The sequence below is a fragment of the Notothenia rossii genome (assembly GCF_949606895.1).
Source record: "Notothenia rossii genome assembly, chromosome: 12".
Classification (NCBI taxonomy): domain Eukaryota; kingdom Metazoa; phylum Chordata; class Actinopteri; order Perciformes; family Nototheniidae; genus Notothenia; species Notothenia rossii.
This window is the reverse complement of record NC_136911.1, coordinates 1,187,545-1,212,684: the sequence shown is the minus strand read 5'-3', so window position 1 is coordinate 1,212,684 and position 25,140 is coordinate 1,187,545. Positions and strand designations below refer to the sequence as shown.

Sequence of the window (25,140 nt, the reverse complement as noted above, 5' to 3'; positions counted from 1 at the left end):
GAGGCAGGAGACTCCTCTCTGCTCTCCATGTGTGTTTTCAGTGGTTTCTGTGGTTGTTGAGCTCTTATCCAAGATGCTTCTTCTCCCTGTGTATGTGGAGGAAATGTCTGCAGGGTGCATGGAGCTTTTTTTCTGCTGAACTAATGTTTCTCTCATGTGTTTGCGTTGTGGAGCTGCTGCTGCTGCACCACCAGGCTAGTTAGCAGCAGAGCTATACCGGGGGCAAAGTGTCCAGAAAGTTGGGCATAGACTGAAGAAGAAGCGGGGAAGAGGGGAACAGTGCTGCTTTATGTGTGTGTGTACCACAATCAGCTGGTCCCATGCTACTTTTACGTGATAAAGGAAATGATAGCGGTTTTTAAGATGTGTGTGCATGACCCAAAAGCGTGGAAAATGAAAACAATGCAGCTTTTAAAACATCAAAACTTCAATGTATGTGTATCACAACATGGCGACACAAGTCCCATGCTTCTTGTATGTGATTTAGGAAATATTAGATATGCTCTCTGCAGTGTGTGCATGCTGCAGAAGAGTGGAAATGAAAACAATGCAGCTTTTAAAACATCAACGCGTATATTTATGCGATCACAACATGGCGACACAAGTCTCATGCGTCCTTTTGAAGGTTTTAGTCCATTTGATCTGCTCTGTGCAGGCTGAGCATGCTCCAGTGTGGCTTTGTTGTGCTCAGAGTGCTCTCCTTTTAAGGCTCTCCTGCTCCACTGCTCCAGGACTATACAACTTTTGCCATTTCAGTGATTGTCAGCCTTTCCTCTGGGTGAAGCTGCAGAAAGGCATGCAGCTGAACCAGTCGGGCGGCTTCTGTCTGCCCTCCTGATGGCGCACAGCTCTCCTGTCACAACACTCCTCTGAGGTCTAACCTGGCATGTTCTCCACATGTGGCTTGGCTGCAACTTCAGGCGCTTCTGTGAGGATTTCATGGGTTTCAGTCCGATCTAACGGGTCGTTAAATGCAAAGTAAACTCTGGATGAGTTCAACAGAAACTATGATGGTATGCTTTACTTTAGACCCTGAGCTAGAGCTGCGGATACACCTACTAGTTTGATTGTTATTAAGCATTTAACTTCGAAAGAGCGCAGAAAATGCGGTTTCCAGCCTCTCAAATATACAGCAATGCTGCTTTTGGTCTCTCTATACATCAGAATAAAATCAATATCTTTGATTTATGGTCTGGGAAAACAAGACATTGGCAGGCTTCATCTTGTACCCCTATTTTCGGACCCTTTATCGATCAAACCACAAGCATTTTCTGGCGTTTTTGTACGGAAAAACAATTTAAACTATTAATTTAATATCGAAATAGTTGGCGTTTATCTTTTCTGTGGCCTTCTCCTTGCTACTCTTCATGTCGTGTTTTTTTTATAAAACAGTCTGTCCTTGGATGACGGGAAGTCGGGAGTAAAATATTCCTCCACCATCGACTGTATTTAATTTTTGGGAGTGAGATGAGGACACGCTGCATGCACATGACGCCTGACTGCTTTCTCCTAGATACATTCATGCATTCCTGCAGTATGAAGTCCTCCTTTTGTTGTTGTTGGTTATAACATGCTAGTTTGAATCATAGTCCAGTGTTTCCCGCTCTAGCTGTCGCTCTGATCGTTGTCTTTTGTGTCATGTGGACTCCCCAGTGATGGCGGGATGTTTGTTTTGCATGAGGACACCTGAGGAATTCATGCGAGCACGTGGATGTTTATACAGGGGACTTGGCAGCTTTTCTCTGTGAAGTTGCTTCGCCCTGCACACACTGTAAACTACAGCCAGAGGTGTGTGTGATACCTGTCAGAAAAACAATCTCCCCTTCACACAGCCTGTCATTTCCCTCTCTCACACACCTCGCTGTGTATTGTTTTGCGGCTCTTTGAGCAGGCCGTGTTCATTCGTAAATCAAAGCTGTGTTTTCTCGTGGACACAAACGGCCCGTCTTGTAATCGCTGACTTTTGCCCTGTGACAGTATGTCTTTGTTGCGTCACCTCAGTGATACTGTAATCATCTGACCCTTGTTCTGTAACCAGCGCTCTGCTGTTCTCTCTCTCTCTGTGTCTCTGGTAAATGAGGCTCTGAAGCTCCAATTAAATGCAGAATTAAAACACATTTTATGTATTTATGTCTCATAGAAGTGCAACTACATGTAATCCCTTTATCTGACTCCTGGTTTGATTTATAACATGTAAGAAGATAGTGAAAAATGTCCGTCCCACTGCCTTTAAACTCACCTTTTAAAATGATTAATCAGTTAATCAATCATCTACCATTTAAGAAACTCAATTAAAGGCCTTTTTAAAAAGGTCACATTTGAAGCTAAAATTCCACATTTTCTGTTCGTATAGGACTGAATGTATTATATTATATAAGCTGCCATTGTACTGGGCTTATTAAATGTTGTGTTCGGGTCTCCCGTGACCCGTTTCAAGTTAAAATGATATAATAACTACGCTCTAGTGTTTTGTATACTGTAACAGATATATAAACACTACACAACTGATTCTGACCATTTTAGCCAAGTCTGAAGGTCTTTAAAAAAAAAAGTGTATCATTTGGTGTTGGGGTCTGGGGTCTGGGGAGACCCAGCAGAATTGTTGTGGGTCACTCGGGGTCAAATTTGGCCCAATCAAGATTCATCTTTGATTTTAGACACCCCTCCCCCTCCCTTCATCCACTGTAACAATCATTTTTCGCAACATGCACCTGGTCCCCCCGTCCCTCTGGTCCCCCTCCCCCCACGGGAACTCAACCTTTCTCAAAGAACTTGTACACTACCACTTGAACCTGAACTCACACAAGGTGTAATGTGTTTTGGGGCCATAACATTAAATGACAACAGGACTGTACGGTTATGAATGCATAATAAGTTAATTATGATGTAGTTAAAACAATATCGGATGATTCACATTTTTTTAGACTGTTTTGGACTGAGATAAATCATCTGTCAAAACTGACCCGCCCACACCATGAACGGTGACGGCTTTCGAACACGACACAAGGGTTAAATCCAGTTTTTCTAAATGGGTCATGTTGGAGAAATCCTTGACGCATGTAAGACCAATCTGAAGAACATTTTTATTATTTTATTATCCTCTTGTTCTTACATATCAGATTAAAACAAAGCAAGAGATCTTTAAATAACTTTGAAGACAGGGTGATAAGTAAATCCACTATTTGTTTATTTATAATTTAACTTACAAAATCAGGACCCGGTCCCAGGAGCGACGACAGTCTGAATAAGTTTGACTGTTATGATAGCTGGTAACTTGTGTTAATAATACTCATACTACTAATTCATAATGTTATATTTGTATTACTTTTTCTTGCTTTAACTTCTTATGTTTGTATCATTTAAAAAATATTTCTTATACATTTCTTTTTAAATAGAGCAACAAAACCCATTTTCCCATCGGATCAAATCTTCCGATTGACTGTTTTTAGGTGCATTTGTCCCAGACAAAGTGATCTATGACCCGGATCAGTCTGGATGCATCACTTCTACATGAAATAAATAATCTACATGAATCTACCCGTACAGTAAGACGGACTGCACGATGTAACACCGGCTAATTAAATACTTTGTTCCTCTCGTTAAGTTCATAGAGCAATAAAACCCATTTCCCCTGGGATACAGTATTCTGATTTACAGTTTGTGGGTACATTCGGCATATGCACATATGACACGGATTGTCTTCTACAATAAGTGCATTAAATAAATAACCTAACTGAATGTAACACGGGGTTAATTAAAGATGTTTTTCCTCTCGTTAAGTTGGTGTGCAACAGATCTGCGTTGTGTAACGTGTCCGTCTCCTCCCGTCTCCTCTGCGTTCGTGCTGTCATGGAAACAGCCGTGTGACAGGTCCGTGGTGGGCGTGAGGGATGAGCTGTGGGGAAAAGGGCCAAGATATTACAGCGGGAGGAGGAGGAGGAAGAGCAGTGTTTCCTCCTCCTCCTCCTCCTCCCTGCCTCCAGGCCTGGTGTCATTGTGTTGTTTAGCTGACCTCAAACCAGCCATCCCATCCCTCTGTGTTGTAAACAGCCGCCTGTACACTGACTGTAGAAGCAGCTTATCATTTAACGACGTTACAAAGCTTTATGTATTTATTTAGCCACAGACAGGGAAGCGAATCGGCCCCCAAAACGAAATACACGGTACCAACAAATACCAGAATCACAAATGCTTTACTCGCCACATTTACAGAGAAGATACAGTACAGGGTTTCCCACAGAATTTGATTCTATTTGTGGGGGCACCGCACAGCACCCCCCCCCCCCCCCCCCCGGCAAGAAAAGCCAAAGGCCCCTTAACCTATTCGGGTGGTCCATGCATCCACCCCCCCCTCAAATAAGATAATACATGCGAGTTCATGGCCCCTGTAGACAACAATCTTGTTGCTCTGTGTTATGTTGTTAATGAGTGAAACACACCAGAGTTGAGGATCTGTGGGGGGGGGGGGGGTCTATTCTCCCAGAAATATCATTTACAATTCAGGCATTTAGCAGACGCCTTATTCCAAAGCGAATTACAGTGACCAATTACAGGGACATTCTCCCTGGAGTAACCGAGGGCTAAGTGCCTTGCTCAAGGGCACACTAGTAGTGGTGTTCCAGGCAGGATTTGAACTCGCAACCTTCCGATCATCAGCCCACCTCACTATCCATTAGACAAAAAAAAAAAAAAAAATAATAATAATTTTTTTTCATTTTTATGAGTTCCATTTGTGTCGGACGATATTTAATTGTCGCGGCCCGCCACAAATAAATCAATGTATGGGAAACACTGAGATAAGAGTCCAAGAAAGTAGATTGATATATCAAATAAAAAGGCATATCACGCGATGAGAATAAAAAACAATAAACCATTACTGCCATTGCATAAAAAGAGGTAACGGCATATTTAAAAGTGAGAAATGTACTGTGCAGATAAAAGTATAAACAATAGATTTATATTAAAATAAAAAGGCATATCAGATGCTAATAAGAATTAAAAACAGATAAGCAAACATACATGGTTATACAACGAGGTAACAAGGTCTCAGCATTTAAAAAAGTGAGTCAGTAGAGGCAGTAACATTAACAACTTGTAAAACAAATTAAGTGTTTATTGCATACGCAGTGGTATTGCACAGCCGTTTCAGACGCAGCCACATCTCAAAGTTAATTATCTTAATGCTCGAACAGAAGACCCTCTGTGTGGCTACCTGCTCTCAATTAGCTTCTTAGCCTATTTAAAGTGCGATGGCCTTTTAAATGCATTACTGTGTTTATATGATATAAAAACTTTATGCGCAACATGGAAATGAAACGATGCTCTGTATCGGATGTTTCTGATCTAAATATACAAATTAATCTCAATTATCAAGATTGTTAGTTTTGCCGTTCTTCTGCAGGATCTATAATGCATCACACCGAACATTTAAGAACATTTAAGTCTTATATTGGCATAAATGTAACGTTGGAGTCCTTGTGATCATTTCCAGGTGTGTTAATCCCCAGTGGCCGTCCATTTGGGTTAGAATAATAATCCTGGTATAATTTAAAATGTGTAATGTTTTCAGAGCTGAGGTTTGTAACGGCACACCTCCAGAGATCCTCAGGCTCTCGGGCAATGCAATGATTTGGACGTCACACACGCACACTCGCTCTCGCTCTCTCTCTCTCATATATGTAGGTCAGCCCCAGCAAAGTGCATATTGATCTGGAGCTAAATGATATGGTGGCGTCTGCTGCTCGTTGCTAAGAAGGTGCCCTCAGCCAGTTAGCTTCAGCAGAGGAGACGACAGAGGTCACATGATCCTGGACAATTCTGCAGCTGTTTCCTGCAGGAAGTAGAGACTTCATCTGGACAATACTGCACTTCTAAAGAACTGTTAAAGGTGGGGTGGGTCATTTTGGAGAAACCAGCTCGAGTGCGCTAGAATTTGAAAATACACAACCGGAAAAAGTCAGACAATTTTTCAACACACACGAGGCGCGCTTAAATTGAACATTAGACATATGGCAGGTAACAAAAGAAAAGAAATGGTGTGCAGTTACTATAAATCAGTTTAAAGTACAGAGCAAGAATAGAATTACATTTGAATATATATATTCATGTTGAACTGTGACCTCAGTTTCATTGACATATCTACACTTTAGTTCATGTTCAAATGGACATAAAGCCTTGAGTGCGTGTGATGGTGCAGAGCAGCGGTTTCTCTCTCGTCATAAAGCCAGAGGAATGTAGGGATTCAGTTTCAGGCGTTTCACTTCTGCACGTTGTGAGGGTCAAACTCTGACCAGCGTCTTCCTCTGCTGACTCAGCACTGTTCTGCTCTGACCTATAATGTGGCTTTGCTTTCTCTGCACAGTTCCCACCGGGGGAGGGGCGTCTCGTTACCTCCCACTCTGTGCACTTCAGGTTCACATTATCGCTAAATGAAGCATCAGCCGAGCGTCTTGTTTTCCTTTCTATGAATCGAGCCGCATAAAAAAAAACGTGCGCAGGTTCACGAGCGTCGCATCACGCCCCGTTAACTCGCACAATTACACCGTAAACGGAGAGTTAAACGGGCGATGGGCGTGTAAATCAGCGCAGTTACCTGACGGACATGCAGCTGCCACGGATTTTAATTAACAATTGAGTCATTAAGTCATAAAACGTCTAATGTGACACATTTAACAAGAAACACACAATGATCAGAGGAGAGAGCAAAGCAATTATTTTGCCTCATTTGACCCAAAGTATGATCTGGTTTCCGTGCGTAGGGAACATTTATAGCTATACAATTTAAATATAATGATTTTTCCGAAAGTGAGAAAGGTAGGGCAGGAGCAGATACTGTCAACATGTGTTCACACTCTGCAGCTGACAATGTTTTTATGTAATCTTTATATTGTCAGTCAGTCTTCTCCAGATGGTCTGTTTTCACAACCTGGCATCAAGAAAGCATTGAGAGAAGTGGTGTGTATCCCACGAGTGCTTTCCAGCAACAATAGAGATTATGCACGCTCTGAAATCCTGCATACTTTCATTCCCGATCAAACACAATTACCTGTGTTCCCATGCATGAGCGTGCACGTGTGTTTGTTTGCACGTCAGGGTGCTTTCATTCATGCTTTCCACTGCAGAGATTTGTGGTTTTGGCACCTGAAGACGAGAGCCGTCAAAACAAAACCTCCCTCTCATCCGGCAGAGCAAAACAAAGACTCTCATTGGAGAGCAGATTACAGCAGGATGTTAGTCTGACGCTGACACACACACACACACACACACACACACACACACACACACACACACACACACACACACACACACACACACACACACACACACACACACACACACACACACATACATAAGAATACACACACACACACACACATACATAAGAATACACACACACACACACACACATAAGAATACACACACACACACACATAAGAATACACACACACACACACATAAGAATACACACACACACACACACACACACACACACACATAAGAATACACACACACACACACACACACATAAGAATACACACACACACACACACACACACACACACACACACACACACACACACACACACACACACACATAAGAATACACACACACAAGAATACACACACACACACACACACACACACACAAGAATACACACACACACACACACACACACACACACACACACACACACACACACACAACTTCCGTGACTACATTAGACGGCTCAGAAGTTACCGTATAGTTTCTCGCCGTCATTACAAATATTTACAGATATTTAGATAATATTTCACTCGTCTTTGGGAAGGTGCTTACACTTACTGGGACACTTTCAGACACATTTCAACCCAGCTGTTATTGTTTAATTTGAATATAAAGTCAGACCAAGCTGCATAAGTTTGACAGCTTTCATTGACCTCCTGTTTCTGAGCATTTCCCCACTTATGTGCCGTTTAAATACTCGTTATGAATCCAAAACTCTTTTACTTCCCTATGTCTTAATGTCTTCTATGGGACTTAAGATGTTTACTAAGCTGTTGTGCAATATCATCTTTAAATCATTTTTAAACTGGTAGATATCCCTGGATTACATGTTGGAAAAAGGTGTAATCTAATACGACCCATTAGCCTTAAGCTATCTGGCAACAGCTGCATTTGTCAAGTATTTAAAAGGTTTTATCTTAGTTATATTATTAAAGTTATTATAAGTTCTCCAAGTCTTGCCAAAAGTGGCCCTGTTGTTTTGCCTCTTTGTTTGACTGACTATTGATATATTTGAATTACCATGGAGCAGAAATCTTTCATAACTGAGTCATGCTGTTGGCTGTGAATGTATTCCTTCAGGGCAGGAGGAGAAAGTCTTCACAGTTCCAGCGTGATGTTTCTAAAGGTCACGCAAAGTGCATTCTCTCTGATGTGTTATCACTTGAAAGAGATGAGATTTAATTTCTGCAGAGACTCTTGCTTTTGGATGTGTTTTGTACTTCCATGTGTATGCACGGATGTAATAGGTGCATGTGATCAGAGGTGGGAAGTAGTGGAGTACAAATACTTCGTTACTGTACTTAAGTAAATGTTTCTGGTATCAGTACTTTACTCCACTACTTATTTTTCTGACCACTTTTGACTTTGACTTCTTACATGTCTAGCGAATCAGTGCATGAGAAGCGTTAACGGGAGTGAGGGAGGTAAACAAACAATTTAAAATGGAAGATGGAACACACACGGACGGCTATTTCACCTCATGGGTTTATAGAGCTCCTGTTCGTTCATGTTTTCATTGGACGAGAGTGAGAATGGAAAGAAAAACACTATTTGTTGTTTGTTTATATCACGGAGTCTGTTCTTCTTCTCTGTCTTCCGGTTGTTCCGGTTGTTGCCTCTTTTGAATGATGAATACACACTACCGCCGCCTGCTGGTAAGGAGAGTTATTGCCACTCACGCATGCGCAGTTCATACGTGCTCGGCTCGGATTTGCGGTGTGTTCCAGTGCGCAAAGTCGGCAAATACGCAGGAGAGGCCGGCGACGCAACAGTTGGTGTCGGTGTCGGCGACTTCTCAGGTGACTGGCCGGTGTATCTGGGCCTTTAGACATTAGAATTGACTCTTCTTGTCTGTCACATAAGTGGCGCAACTGATGCGGTATTGCGCTAAAGGAAAATGATTTTGACCGGAGAGATTTTCCGGTCTTCATCATATTTTACCGGTCATAGTCTGGTAATTACCGGCTAACGGGAACCCAGGTGTGTACTTCTCTCCACATGATGTAATCAGGACATCAGAGCAGAGTCCAGTTTGACCTGGCAGTGTTTCGTTCAGACGGGAACAGAGGAGCGTGCACGTTGTCACTGCGTATTAATCGTTATCTGTTGGTAGCTGTCAGCATGAAGTCAAACATTAAACAGGTTCAGTTTAAGAGCAGCTCTGCTAAATAAATATCTGAGGTCTTTCTGACCTGCTGTCAGCGAGGGTTTTTACTGCTGCTCCAATTACAGTCAGCTGCAGCTCTTAATCAGGTAATGCTGGGGTTTACAATCGGTCCCTGAACGCACCGCCACAGATTATTATTACCCTTCATACACCGAGCAGACACCATGTGACCGGATTTAAGTCCAAACTAAGTACATATAAAAGAAGTTAGACACATTTTTAAAGATCCTAGACGTTTATAACAATCCCATTTTCCCATTATTTAGTTGCATTAAATATTTAGGTGACTTTCCTTTTTCTTTTCTAAATGATTATCACTACCTTGATTTTGATGCATATGTTTTTGTGGAAGAAGAAGCATGTATTTATCCTTTAGGACTAATGACAAAACATGGCTTAATGTGGTGTAAAATAATACAATAATTCAAGTTTGAAGCCAGCGCTCTAAATGACGTGCACAGTTTATTATAGGAGCTAACGGTTAGCTACCTAAATGAATGCAATAGGTTTGTCTGGAGAAGCATTTTTAGTAATTCATTTTACTATAATAACCCTCTAAAGATTTTAATTGAGACCTTTAGGGAGATTGTCGAGCTACAAAAGATAGAAGACGAGTCAGATTTCATGATTTCTTTACATGTGGACCAGAGGAATGAAACTGAAGCACTTTTGTGTGTGTGTGTGTTTCTGTGTGTGTTTCTGTGTGCTTCTCTGTGTGTGTGCTTCTGTGTGTGTTACTGTGTGTGTTTATGTGTGTGTTTCTGTGTGTGTTTCTGTGTGTGTTTCTGTGTGTGTTTCTGTGTGTGTTTCTGTGTGTGTTTCTGTGTGTGTTACTGTGTGTGTTTCTGTGTGTGTGTGTTTCTGTGTGTGTGTTTCTGTGTGTGTGTGTTTCTGTGTGTGTGTGTTTCTGTGTGTGTGTGTTTCTGTGTGTGTTTCTGTGTGTGTTTCTGTGTGTGTTACTGTGTGTGTTTCTGTGTGTGTGTGTGTTTCTGTGTGTGTGTTTCTGTGTGTGTGTGTTTCTGTGTGTGTGTTTCTGTGTGTGTGTGTTTCTGTGTGTGTGTTTCTGTGTGTGTGTGTTTCTGTGTGTGTGTGTGTTTCTGTGTGTGTGTGTGTTTCTGTGTGTGTGTTTCTGTGTGTGTGTTTCTGTGTGTGTGTGTTTCTGTGTGTGTGTTTCTGTGTGTGTGTGTTTCTGTGTGTGTGTTTCTGTGTGTGTGTGTTTCTGTGTGTGTGTGTGTTTCTGTGTGTGTGTGTGTTTCTGTGTGTGTGTTTCTGTGTGTGTGTTTCTGTGTGTGTGTGTTTCTGTGTGTGTGTGTTTCTGTGTGTGTGTGTTTCTGTGTGTGTGTGTGTGTGTGTGTGTGCTTCTGTGTGTGTGCTTCTGTGTGTGTTTCTGTGTGTGTGTGTTTCTGAGCATTGGCCCGTCACATTGTCTCATAGTCTCGGCTGATAAAGTGACATAGTTGTGTCAGCTGATCTCCACTGTACCGCCTCAGGCCTCCAGGGGACCTAATGACACACACACACACACACACACACACACACACACACCATGACCAGCAGGGAAACAGGGGTGGACTCAAAGCCACAATAGATGTGCATTGGACATGCAATCGGGTCACAAGATGAACTCCATGCACCCACATATTGTTCTTTCTCTCTCTCACACACACACACACACACACACACACACACACACACACACACACACACACACACACACACACACACACACACACACACACACACACACACACACACACACACACACACACACACACACACACTTTGCGTTCTCTTTGTATAAAAACTCCCCTTTTTTACAATGTGTGTGTTTACTGACCGCTGAAGGATTTGTTGCTAAATCAGAGGGAAAGTGTTATAAATGTGTTTTTGTGAGGATTTCTTAATGTGGAGATGCCACAAAGACCACAGGGTGGATATGTAGTCGCCGTCTTCTTTAAAATGATGAAATATTGACAATAACGGCGATATTTGGGTGTTGGTTCATGGATTTCTTGAACACCGTTTACTGTTGCATTTTAGTTTGTGTGCATGTGTTCATTGTTTTTATGAGTTATAATGAGTTTAATTGTTTTTATTTAGATGTTGGTTTGTTGTAATGAGCACGCACTGTTTGGGCTACACATGGACATGAGCATCTACTACGTGCACTGGAAGAGACTGGGCTGTAAATAATAAGGATAATCAAAACGACTTTGAGCTACATTGAGATCACTTTCATTCATTTTCAGCCATTTTAAGGACAAACCCTTTATTTGACTTCCACATTTAGGACTTTTACTTCCATATTCCAGCTTTTAAAACATCCTGCTCCAAAACCACAAAAAAACAAATGTATACTTTCACTTTGCACGGAGTCAAAGTTTATAGATCAAATATAAGCTCAAAGGGCTTTTCTTTCACGCCTTTAAGGAGGTTTGTAACACGATCTTTCACATATTATAAATACATCCATGTATTCCTGATCCCTTGGATTTCTCGACGGCGTCAGACAGTAGGAGTTAAACACCTGTAAAACCAGTCCAACCACATTCCTGTCATTTTACAGCAAAGCCTCACCGTAAAGTTCACCGTAGTTTCTGTGTCTTACCTGCGCTCTCTCTCTGGAGCTCCTCCACCTCCTTTTCACAGTCAACATGTTTTATTAGGATTATTGTAGATGATACTCTTGAGCTTCTCCAAATAGGTAAACTCTCTCAAACATTATTTTACATTCATATTTTTGCAGAACAATATATTTACGTGCATTCTTATTTTTGAGCTCTTCCACCTCCTTCAAACTGGAGCTCATCCAGGCCTCTAGAACTGAACACATTTTAGGTTCTTGATTAGGATTGTTGTTAATGATAACTAGTTAATTCAGCACATGTAAATATTTACCTGTATTCCTGCTCTCACTGGCTGTCAGTCTGACATGTTCGGCCAACGTTTACCCCCTTGTTCTGTGGCATCCCGACACATTTAGATTATTATACCATGGCTTTAAACTAGGAGTGCACCAAATGGGAAATTCTTGGCCGAAACCGATACCGAAAATAGGAACCAGTTGACCGAAAACCAAATGTCGAAAGGCCGAAAATGATTAATAGAAATATCTACAGCCACCAATTGTGCAAGTTCTCCCACTTAAAAAGATGAGAGGCCTGTCATTTTCATCCTAGGTATACTTCAACTATGAGAGACAGAATGGGGGGAAAGAATCCAGGAAATCACATTGTAGGATTTTTAATTAATTAATTGGTAAATTCCTCGGTAAAATAAGTATTTGGTCACCTACAAACAAACAAGATTTCTGTCTCTCACAGACCTGTAACTTCTTCTTTCAGAGCCTCCTCTGTCCTCCACTTGTTAACTGTATTAATGGAACCTGTTTGAACTCGTTATCAGAATAAAAGACACCTGTCCACAACCTCAAACAGTCACACTCCAAACTCCACTATGGCCAAGACCAAAGAGCTGTCAAAGGACACCAGAAACTAAATGGTAGACCTGCACCAGGCTGGGAAGACTGAATCTGCAATAGGTAAGCAGCTTGGTGTGAAGAAATCAACTGTGGGAGCAATTCTTAGAAAATGTAAGACATACAAGACCACTGATAATCTCCCTCCATCTGGGGCTCCACACAAGATCTCACCCCGTGGGGTCAAAGTGAGAAACAAGAACAGTGAGCAAAGATCCCAGAACCACACGAGGGGACCTAGTCCATGACCTGCAGAGAGCTGGGACCAAAGTAACAAAGTCTACCATCAGTAACACACTACGCCGCCAGGGACTCAAATCCTGCAGTGCCAGACGTGTCCCCCTGCTTAAGCCAGTACATGTCCAGGCCCGTCTGAAGTTTGCTAGAGAGCATTTAGATGATCCAGAAGAGGATTGGGAGAATGTCATATGGTCAGATGAAACCAAAATAGAACTTTTTGGTAAAAACTCAACTAGATGTGTTTGGAGGAGAAAGAATGCTGAGTTGCATCCAAAGAACACCTACTGTGAAACATGGGGGGGGGGACATCATGCTTTGGGGCTGTGTTTCTGCAAAGGGACCAGGACCACTGATCCGTGTAAAGGAAAGAATGAATGGGGCCATGTATCGTGAGATTTTGAGTGACAACCTCCTTCCATCAGCAAGGGCATTGAAGATGAAACGTGGCTGGGTCTTTCAGCATGACAATGATCCCAAACACACCGCCCGGGCAACGAAGGAGTGGCTTCGTAAGAAGCATCTCAAGGTCCTGGAGTGGCCTAGCCAGTCTCCAGATCTCAACCCCATAGAAAATCTTTGGAGGGAGTTGAAAGTCTGTGTTGCCTAGCGACAGCCCCAAAACATCACTGCTCTAGAGGAGATCTGCATGGAGGAATGGGCCTAAATACCAGCAACAGTGAAAACCTTGTGAGGACTTACAGAAAACGTTTGACCTCTGTCATTGCCAACAAAGGGTATATAACAAAGTATTGAGATGAACTTTTGTTCTTGACCAAATACTTATTTTCCATCATTTACAAATAAATTATTTAAAAATCAGACAATGTGATTTTCCGGATTTTTTTCTTTTTTTTTCTTCTCTCATAGTTGAGGTATATCTAGGATGAACATTACAGGCCTCTCATCTTTTTAAGTGGGAGAACTTGCACAATTGGTGGCTGACTAAATACTTTTTTGCCCCACTGTATAAATATAATGTATACATTTTTTACCAATGTTGTTCAGCTACCTGATTATGGAAAAAGACATGATTATGGCTAAACTTAACTTAAATAATAATCACTATTATGGGTCCATAAAACATTTATTCAGCACTTTTGAATGCATACAGTACATTAATTCCAAGTCAAGTGCATTTTCTTTTCTCTGTAGGATAACTAGAACAAAGTGCATTCAGAACAAAGACAAGGTGCTTTAAAACTGCATAAACATCTAGGCCAGTAGGCCTACAACAACATAGTGTAAATAAAGACTGTAACAGCCAGGCCTTCAACAACAACAGATGCACCTATAGGTTTGGTAACCTAACGTGTTGTTGCCATGACGTAATCAAAACACGGCGACAGGCACGGCGCGCGACCATGCTCGCGGCTGGCTCACAGCCAACATGTCTGCCGCTTGGAGATAAAGGGGCCTTTTTAACCATTTTCGGCCGATAATTTTCGGTGGCCGAATATTCGGTGCATCCCAACTTTAAACCTTCTTGTTATACAGGGTTCCCGCGGGGTCTTAAAAAGTCTTACATTTGAGTTGGTGAAACCTGCAGGAACCCCGTTATTATACTAAACACTACTTCTTCCTAACCTCTTAATTTGTCACACGCCTCATTAATGGAGAAACATGTCTTCTACTCTCCAACCACCAGATCTTTTGTTTGGCTGATCTGATTGACCACCCCTCACCAGATGATCCAGAATCAATTGATTATTGGTTAGGAAGAAGGTCTTGGTGTAACTAGAGCTAAAGAGCCAGGTGCTGGGACGTAATTCCTGATTCTTATTGAATTTAAGGCCATTAGATGGCCTTTGAAAGGCCCCCCAGTAGGGCGTCCATTGGCGTTTAGCCCCTCTTTGACCTGGCTATTACGGACAATTTCCAGCACGTGAACTATCTCCCCTTTGTCCCATCTGAACCTGATTAGCCGGCTCATTAGCATTGTTCGCTTGGCTGGGGTGACAAAGCCTTTTATTGACGTGAAGCGGCAAGAAGGGATTGCAAATACTCCCAAGGTTTGGCTTCAGTGATCAATCTGCTTCTGTCTAAAAGAAATACCGATCCTCTGAAGCTGGATGAACTTGCAGGTGAAACCGTTGAGCTGTTCAGTTTCTGTTCAGTTTTACAAGGTCACTATTCACTGCCTTTGTTTGGTTTGTCACAAATGTATAAAGGATAGTTTGAGTTTCTTGCACTGCGTAACAAAAGTACCACCCTCTATTTAAAGGTGTCAACTTTTCAAGTGGTTTTATTGTTGGTGGTGTTTTCCCAAAGATACCCAGATCTTCTCTGTCACACACTTCATTTGTTGGTCTGAATGATGCAGTTTCCTAACAAAAATACCTTCACCAGTTAGACCCCATTTACTCGGGAGTGTAAACGGACCGAATTCGTTATCAAAAAAGGCTTCTGTCCACACTTATCGGCTCAAAAAACGTGTCCGCACACACGAGACCGCTCAACGCTGTAGTACATATGCCGGGCCTGTAAGTGGCGCTGTACTTCGGCCACAAAATACACCAAAAGCAGCGAAGAAGACCCCCGAGCATGGTTGCCATGGTTGCCCTTCTGTTTATGCCTCACGGTAGATTTAGCCACATGTAGTTCTTCATGTCCACTTGTTGCTGATGGTTGTGGTAGAGGAGCTGTAGATTTTGCACTAACACCTGTAGCATGGTCAGTAGTAGTAGCTACTGACCATGCTACAGCAGTGAGCAGGAGAGGCGGGGCTATGGCTTCATCGTTATCAGGAAAATGATCGTATAGGACGTAGGGCTGCTCGATTATGGCCAAAATCATAATCTCGATTATTTGGGTCAATAATTGATTTCACGATTATTAAAAACGACTATCCATTTACTTTAACATCAATTTATTGGAGAAATTTGTTTCGACCAGTTTTTTTTTAACAGTTAATTACCCTGAATGTTAAGTATAATTCAACTGAAAAACCATTTTTTTTTTTTTTTATAATAATCGTTTTATTTCGATTACGTTGTTTTCGTAATCGTTGCAAGCCATAATCGTAATTGCGATTAAAATACGATTAATTGACTAGAAGTAAATTAGTCAGGGTTTGACATATCTGGATCTAGCTTAAACATTTTTTTTTCTTGCTCCGTCTTTGCCATCTTATCTCTCGATCTTTTCTGTTTTTCTCAGAGCTACAAACATATGGATATATATTGTTAGCAACATGTTTACAGCTAGCAGACTGGTTGGTGCTATCGTCCAAAGCAGTGGTTCCCAACCTTTTTTCCCAAGAGCCCCCCCAAATGACTCCTGTTGAAAGTTGACCTCAGTCTTGGAAAAAAGCACAGTAAAACTAAAGTCATCAGGGTTTGTCATATCTGGATCTAGCTTAGTAGAAAACATTTTATTTATTGCTCCTTCTTTGCCATCTTATCTTCTCTGGGTATTTTAGAGCTAAAAACGTACGGACTTATATCGTTAGCGCGGGCTAGCAGCCTTGCTAACGATATAAGAAACAACGTCTATATAGGGTTTGTCATATCTGAATGTAAGATTTGTTATCATGCTCCTTCTTTGCCTTCTTTGCTTCGTCTGTTATCCGGAATATATTCATATTCATTTATCTTGTTGTTCTGCTAACTTTTAATGGCTCCTGTGTTATATCTGGTTGAGTTTAGGGGTGTAACGGTTCACAAACATTTCGGTTCGGTACGTACCTCGGTTTTTAGTTCACGGTTCGGTTCGGTACGTTTTCGGTACAACAGAAACAATTATCACAAAACATAAAATATTTTGGGGGTTTTTTAAATTATTATTAAACTGTGAATAATGTATTCACTCAACTAAATACAAAATATAATAAAATAAATATTAAGGTGCAGCATTTCGATGAACTGAAATATTCTGTATTTGAACTTTACTGTACTAGTACTCACAAAACATAAACTATTAGTTTTGGCTTTTTAATTATTATTAAACTGTGAATATTCACTCAAATAAATACAAAATATAATAAAATAAACATTAAGATGCAGCATTTCGATGATCTGAAATAATCTGTATTTGAACTATGCTGTACTCGTACCTAAGCAGCCAGTTTGACATTAGGACTTGCTTGTCATTGTATTTTCATGTTTTTTTTAATAATGAACTTGTCCACATTGCTTGCTGAAAGGGCAGATCTGCTGGCACTAACAATGTCTCCTGCTGTGGAGAACACCCTCTCTAGGGACAGAGGTAGCAGATACAGCCAGGTAGCGCTTTGCTAACATGAGAACATAAGGATATTTGGCGTTTGTAATAGCTTTGGCTCGGTCTGAACTTGTTGCTTAAATGCTAGCGGGAGTTGGGTTTGCACTTCAGTCTTTTGGTACCGGTGATATTCACGTTCGGGTGATGCCTTTTCAAATGAGTGTGGAAGTGTGATGTATTGCCAGCCGCGTAACCAATGTTAGTTGAACAATGCCGAAAAACAGCTTTGGTTCGGTCCACCTGTCTTTGTCCGTGATCCTTGTACGTAACTGCGAAACCAAAATGTTCCCAAACCGGAGACTTCAATGATGCTGGAGGATTTTCGAGCTCAACTTCATCTGCGTTCGCCATTTCGACAGTTCCTCAAATTACTGACTACATTTGAACGCATCCCTGTGACCAGCTCTCATAGTATGCCTCTCATCCAATGAAATGACTTGCTCGCTCTATGATGCGTTGAACCCAATGTGAGCAAATTACTCTGAATGCTGCGACGCAGTACCGAAGATTACTTCCAAAAAGTTGTTCACGTTCTCAATTTTTTACGTTTAACGTTATATTCTTTCGGTACACACGTGTCGTGTACCGAACCGAAGGAATTATTCGGTACGTGTACCGTTACACCCCTAGTTGAGTTGCATTCTAGCAAAAGGTTCCCTAGTAAGCAGTGACTCTGTATGAAAGTCAAGGGCTTTTATTCTGATAGCAAAGAGAAGGCGAGGCTCACAGGATCCAAACCCCTCTGTTCTTCAGTCATTCGCTCCATAATGATAATTAGAAGCTGAATGCTCGGTCATTGCCGCTTTAACTGTGTTTAATAGGAGCTTGAACTCCTAACCTGATCACCTTTGACCTGCATTTAAACACCAACAGATGGTTGGACGGTGCGTTAGTTGGAGTGCGTAGTGTGGTGTATTTTCTTAGCCTTCTCCATCGTTCTATTTGTTTTATTTCATTGACTGTGTCACTCTTGTATGGACGGTAACACGAGACTCGCTGCTGCAGCTCGGTGGCGGTCTTGGCAGCGTTGTGTGTTTTTGTTTCGGTTACACCATGTGTCATTCAGCACTTTGGTGCCAAGAAGAAAAGCCTTTCAAGGATCCAGAGCTCCTCGAGTGTTTCCTGAGGAGCTCCTTGTGTCTCGAGATGATTTGCACTCTCTCATGGCAGCATATGTGTGGTGCGACCTGCCACTGATCTTGGATCGCACCACTAATGTCACCCCGGGCTTCACAGGAAGACCTGGCACGCTTCAGCTGGTCCAATGTGAGCGACAGTGTGGTTTCATACAGGGAGCTGCAACTCCTTATCCTTAAGTCTGACATTTAGAATAATCGTTGTAACATTTCCCTAACATGTCCAAAAGGCATGATCTTGTTTTTGTTAAGGTTTGATATTTATTACTTCTTACTATTCCATCTGTGTATTTTTTTTGTTTGTTTTTTTGTAAATTTTCATGCAAAAAACGAAAAAATATTAGCGTCTCAAATATTAATATTGTAATATTATTAATATTGATAAAGCAGCTACAGATATGTTTCTTTTTCTATGTTTTCTATCATATTAAAGTGCAGTACAATTTGGTTTTATACATGGAACTATGCCTGCAAGTCGTTATCCAAAGATCTGCCATTTAGAATAATCGTTTGGTCGTAAAATATTCCAAAAATGTCCAAAAGTGATGATCTTGCCAGAAAATACAGTTTTTAGTTTTTCAAATATGGAGATTTGCTGCTTTTTGTCTGTTTTTAAATCTCATTAAAGTGACATTTAAAGACATCTCCTTGGTGTTTGGGAAACTGGGAGGAACATTAGACACTAAAGCAGATTGGAATTAAAAATAACCGAAAGTGATATATATTTAGATATTATAGGTAACGGTGTATTATTTATTACTTCTTGCTGTTCCATGGGTGTATTTAAATGTTTTAAAATCAATAGTTAATCATATTTTGGTTCGATTAATTGTTTAAGTAATTTTTCATGCCTCTTTTAGCTTCTCAAATGTCGATATTTTCTGCTTTCTCCTTGGTCTTTGAGAAACTGGGATGAAAATATACCGTTTTCAGGCAATTCTTTCCCCCAGATCAATGATATTAGAAACTAATAAGTAAGTTAATCGGTATTGAAAAATAACCGTTAGCTGCAGCCGTGTATTTTCACATTTTAAAGGATCCAAAACCCCTTTTTTCTGCCATCTTCTTGAATGAAAATGATTTTTAACAATACTTAATTATTATCAAAATATTTGGTGACTATTGCATCGCCCTCTGCAGCCGTCAGTTCAGAGATCGATGCGTGCATAGCGGTCTGAAGCCTCCCTCAGTGTTGCTTTTAAACACATGATAACCATGTGTGATTAATCTCTTCACGTTGAGCAGCTGATTGATTTCTGAGAGGAAATCCCTCTCGCGGATCTTTTAAGCAGTTAGATAAATAAAAACATCTTATTGTCAAAATAATCACATGGCCAGTTTTTTTGATCAAGTTTGGCATCTTCAAACATGAGTGGCGTTAATTTAGCTCCATGTGTTCACACTTATTCTGTCACTGTGTGCACAGACCAGGAGCCTGGGGCTGAGCATGTGACGGCATCAACGCTCAGAGGAAATTCCTCCAGAGGAAGAGAACTGAGAGGAGAGGGAGAAGAGCAGGAAGACATTTTGATAGAAGTCCCAAGAAAGGTGCATTTTGTGGGATATGTTTCCGTGTTTGAACCGTGCATATTCAAGATTCAAAGTTTTTATCATGTCGATGGAAATCTGAGGTCACAGGCTAGTGCAAGTTAGTACAAATAGAATCGTGCAATAAGAGTCTATATACGGCCACAGATTTCAGCTGTTTGAGTTAGGGCTGCTCGATTATGGCAAAAATCATGATCTCGATTATTTGGGTCAATAATTGATATCACCATTATTAAAAACGATTATCCATTTACTTTGAAAACATCAATTTATTGAAAAAAAAGTGTGAACAGTACGTTTTTAACAGTTGATCACCCTGAACTTTAAGAATAATTCAACTGAAAAAACAAAAAAAGTAATACAAAAATAATCGTTTTATTTCGATAACGTTGTTTTCGTAATCGTTGCAAGCCATAATCGTAATTGCGATTTTAAAATACGATTAATTGAGCAGCCCTAGTTTGAGTGCACATTTCCTTTCTCCATGTCCCATTTAGATAGAAGTCCCAATAAAGGTGAATTTGTGCACGTTGTCTCTTGTGCACGTTGTCTCTTGTGCACGTTGTCTCTTGTGCACGTTTCCTCAGAGCCTTGCAGGAAAGGGAGAAGAGGACGAAGACATTTAGATAGAAGTCCAAAGAAAGGTTCATTTTGAGGGAGATGTTTCCGTGTTTGAACCGTGCATATTCAAGATTCAACGCTTTTATTGTGGTCATGTCGATGTAAATCTGAGGTCACAGGCTCCTCCAACAGTGCAACACAATAAAACGGATCAAATGGTGCAAGTTAGTGCAATAAGAGTCTACATACAATACAGCCCCAGATTCCAGCTGTCTGAGTGCACGTTTCCTCTCTCCTTGAAAAGCATCTTCACTCTGGAGTAACGTCAGCACATGAAGGAAGACATTTTTAAGACTTAACTCATCTCAAGGTGCATTTTGTGGGATCATCTGCGTGTTCATTCGTGCACATGGACCCAGATTCTAGCAGTTTGAGTGCACGTTGTCTCCTGTGCACGGCTCCTCTCTGCTGTAATGCATCTCCGCTCTGCAGTAACGTCAGACTTCACGTGAGTGCATTCCTCCGCCGGCTCACTTGGCAGATATTTGGGAGGGAATCACAGAGGGGAGCTCTGGCTCTGCTTTCATTGGGCGGCACCAGAGACGTGCACGCACTCACTACGTGCACGCTCGAAAGCCTCCGGTGTTGATGCTCGTCCAAACGGACTCACACTCGACACTGAACTTCCCGGGTTGACTGCACTTATTTTAGAGCGTTACAGCGAAATGAAATTTGAGAAAGTGATGAAGCGCCCGTTTAATGTTTGACACACACACGTGGACAGTGAGGCTTTCTGGATCTCAGGATTTCATTTATTTAAAATGGAGGCGCACAAACGCAGAGGGGAGTGTGAATAACATTATTTGCTAGAGCTATATCAACTCAAGGACAAAAAGGAACATTTATTCCTGATGAACCTGCACTTAACACTTTTTACTCAATAATCTCAATGAAAACAATCATTTAGATGCTGCCTCCTAAGTGGAATTGGAAAGCAGAGGCTATTTCCACAAATATCCAATTAAAACAATATATTGTACACAAAAAACATGGATAACTGTGACTTAGTGCGTATTATTATACATGCTATATATATATATATATACATACCTACTTGTGTGGTGTGTATTATTCCTGTCAATCAGTTGCAGTATTTAGCCACTTAGCAGATATGAGTCCTTTTTATTTGAGTCTTTTTTTCCCAGCGTGGCCAAATAGCCTCGCAGAGTCTTTTCTTTTTTCTTTTCTTGACTTGCGTTTTTTTCTAATTATCCGTATGGGAATACGATTTAAATTGAAACTTTTCTCCTCTCTAATTAATTGGGTGCTGTGTGTTCCACCGTGTAATGGGTTTTAAAATCCCCGAAGAGACGGACAGACCCTCAACGTGAGCTTCAGATAACTTAGTTCAAACTGTTAGGCATCATTAAAGGGGCCCTATTCTGCAGGAGAGGACTCTTTAAAGTAGAGACACTACATGCTGATATACACCTGAACATCAGCAGGAGAGGACTCTTTAAAGTAGAGACAATACATACTGATATACACCTGAACATCAGCAGGAGAGGACTCTTTAAAGTAGAGACACTACATACTGATATACACCTGAACATCAGCAGGAGAGGACTCTTTAAAGTAGAGACACTACATACTGATATACACCTGAACATCAGCAGGAGAGGACTCTTTAAAGTAGAGACACGACATACTGATATACACCTGAACATCAGCAGGAGAGGACTCTTTAAAGTAGAGACACTACATACTGATATACACCTGAACATCAGCAGGAGAGGACTCTTTAAAGTAGATGTACTACACGTTGTGCTGATTCACTGTATGTAAATCCTAATTTCTCCGTTTCTCTCTCAGCAGGGGGTCTGGAGGATGCTTAGAGGTTTCCGAGCAGCTCCGTCTTGCAGCAATGGCCTGAGGGACTCTCTGGACTGAAACCAAGGTGAGAAGCCACAACACACACTCTTTCTTTTACGCAACCGCACTGTGCAATATGTTACACACACACACACACACACACACACACACACACACACACACACACACACACACACACACACACACACACACACACACACACACACACACACACACACACACACACACACACACACACACACACACACACACACACACACACACACACACACACACACACACACACACACACACACACACACACACACACACACACTAATTGTGCAACCATCTGTTCTGAAATACACTCTTGATTCCCTCTCGCTGTGGTTTTGTCTGCAGGTTATTTAATGCATCATAACGGCTTCCTGTTAATGCTCGTATTCTTTCACGGCTGCTTTTCTTCTTAAAGTTGACTTCTTGTTATAAAGGTGGAGCACTGATGGAGTTATAGATCCTCCAGGCGTTTCTCCACATTAGTCAGAAACTAAACCGTACAGATATCACCCTCTTTCCCATTTCCTCACTTCTTCTTTCCAGTTTTATTCCTTGAATTCAGGTTCATTGCAGCCTCCCGTTGGTCTGCAGTGTTCATCCATCATGTTTAAAAGAAAGCTCGTGAGTTTTGGTTCAGCTGGTGTTGGCTAATGTTTGTCTTTGAGGATCGCTGCGCTGCCAGAAGCTCTTACAACACCGGGCTGGAGAGGTTTTTAGTGTTATAACTGGACTTAAGAAGGACTTTAGTTTCTTTAGCATTTATCCTGCTCTATTAGAGTTAATTGATAAATCAATTAGTGGTCAAGAAGGTTTATTTATTTGCTTCTAGCCCCTTTAATATTGCAACTCCAGGCAATCGGCATCATTTATTGAAAGTAGGGCTGCACAATTAATCAAACCTATTATTAAAATTGCAATATTGTGCTCAGTGCAATATTCAAATTGCACTGAGCACAATATTTAGTAAAGGTAATGATGTGTAAATATCTAAGCGAAGTATTGTGGAGCTGCAGGGAAGGCCTACCCTACATATTGTTTGCTACAAACTTAAACATGTTTTTTTGTACAGATCGTCTTTAAAAAGTTATTTTAACAGATTGTGTTACCTTATCCTTATTACTGTATTTAATTTAATTACAGTTTGTGGTATTTGTACTCGAGTATTTTCTTTCTTGACCACTTTATTCTTCAATTCAAAGAGAAATATTCTACGTTTAACTTCAGTACTTCTAGTTACAGCTTTAAATACTTAATAAATTAAGGTTTTTAGACAAAACGTATACAAATATTCAAAAATGTGACTATAAAGTTATGTTAAACAAATTGATTTAATAATTTTTCTGTGGTTAAACACACATTTCAAGCTTCTCCAATGTGATGATTTGCTGATTTAAAATGTTACTTTACTTTTAATAACTTTACGCAATGAGTACTTTAAGTCCCAATACTTAAAGTTCAATTTCCTAATGCATTATTTTTCAATAAAAATATTAAAGAACAATCATTTTTGCAGTTATAAAACCGTCAGTAATCACAATTGCTTATTTTCTCCACTTCCTGCAGCCCAACAATCATTAGGATGAGTTCCCGCTGCACAACCAGGTGTTTGACATCAAGTTAACACATAAATACAAACAAACTAAAGCTCACGTGTGGATATGAGGTGATTCAGACATCAGCCGTCGACTACGTTGATGTGCAGAGGTGATCATTTATACCAGATCATCAACTCTTACTCCTTTCCTGCTTCCTCCTCAGAATCCTTTCCTTTCTGTGAAGTAAAACGCGCTCTGGGTTTCCTTGGAATAAAATGCATTTGATTTGTGTGCTGAGTAACTACATAACATTATAAATGTCTTCTAGGTCAGGGGTTGCCAAACTTGCGACCCCCAAAATAACAGTGCCAGAGACTGGTGACCCCCTGTCGACGGGGGGGGGGGGGGGGGGGCTAGTGAATTAATTTCAGTTTTCCGCACTCTCGCGGGAGTGTCATTATTGTATCACTACTACTATTACTATTACTATTACTATTACTACTGTCATTATCAGGCTGTGATTTGTTATATACTGTTGGATTGGGTAAGCAGGCATATTGTTTTTGGATATTTGTGGAGTCAGGGGCTCCATGAGTGTTTGTTATTGGTTGAGTGGTCCTTGGTATGAAAAAGTTTGAGAAACACTGCGCTAGTGGATGGTCAAAGGGGGAGCCTCGTTGCGGGGAAATTATACAGATGGCTAGTCCGCCCCTGAAAATGTCTACGCAAACGTTATTATTAATAATAATAAAAAAAAAAAATTATAGAACAAATTTATCATTTTTTTAAAATAATAATTTTTTATTTTTTTTTATTTTGTAATCATCTCGCGACCCCCACTCGGGCTCTCGTGACCCCCACTTTGGGAACCCTGTTCTAGGTGACTCAGAAAACTAGACTAGGATCAATCGACTAATTGATCAGTTGAATGCTAAGAAGAATAAAGAATGATTACTTTGCATTTAGCTGACGGTTTTATCCTTTAATAATGAAATAATATATCCGCCCCACGGCTGGGATATTCACATCGTTACAGCAAAAGGGACAGTGCAGAAAAAAGAAGG

At 40.9% G+C, this 25,140-nt stretch overlaps 1 protein-coding gene across 4 annotated transcripts in view; it reads left to right on the top strand.

Moving 5' to 3' along the window:
* ncoa2 (nuclear receptor coactivator 2) overlaps window positions 1–25,140 on the top strand; it is an 82,083-nt gene that overhangs the window by 581 nt on the left and 56,362 nt on the right. For 3 of the 4 annotated variants that reach the window (XM_079660906.1, XM_079660907.1, XM_079660904.1), the window contains exon 2: window positions 22,485–22,569. The gene's annotated coding sequence lies outside the window, so the exon portion shown is untranslated. Of the gene's footprint in view, window positions 1–19,929; window positions 20,052–22,484; window positions 22,570–25,140 lie in introns of all 4 variants that reach the window. The other variant, XM_079660905.1, reaches the window with a different exon arrangement.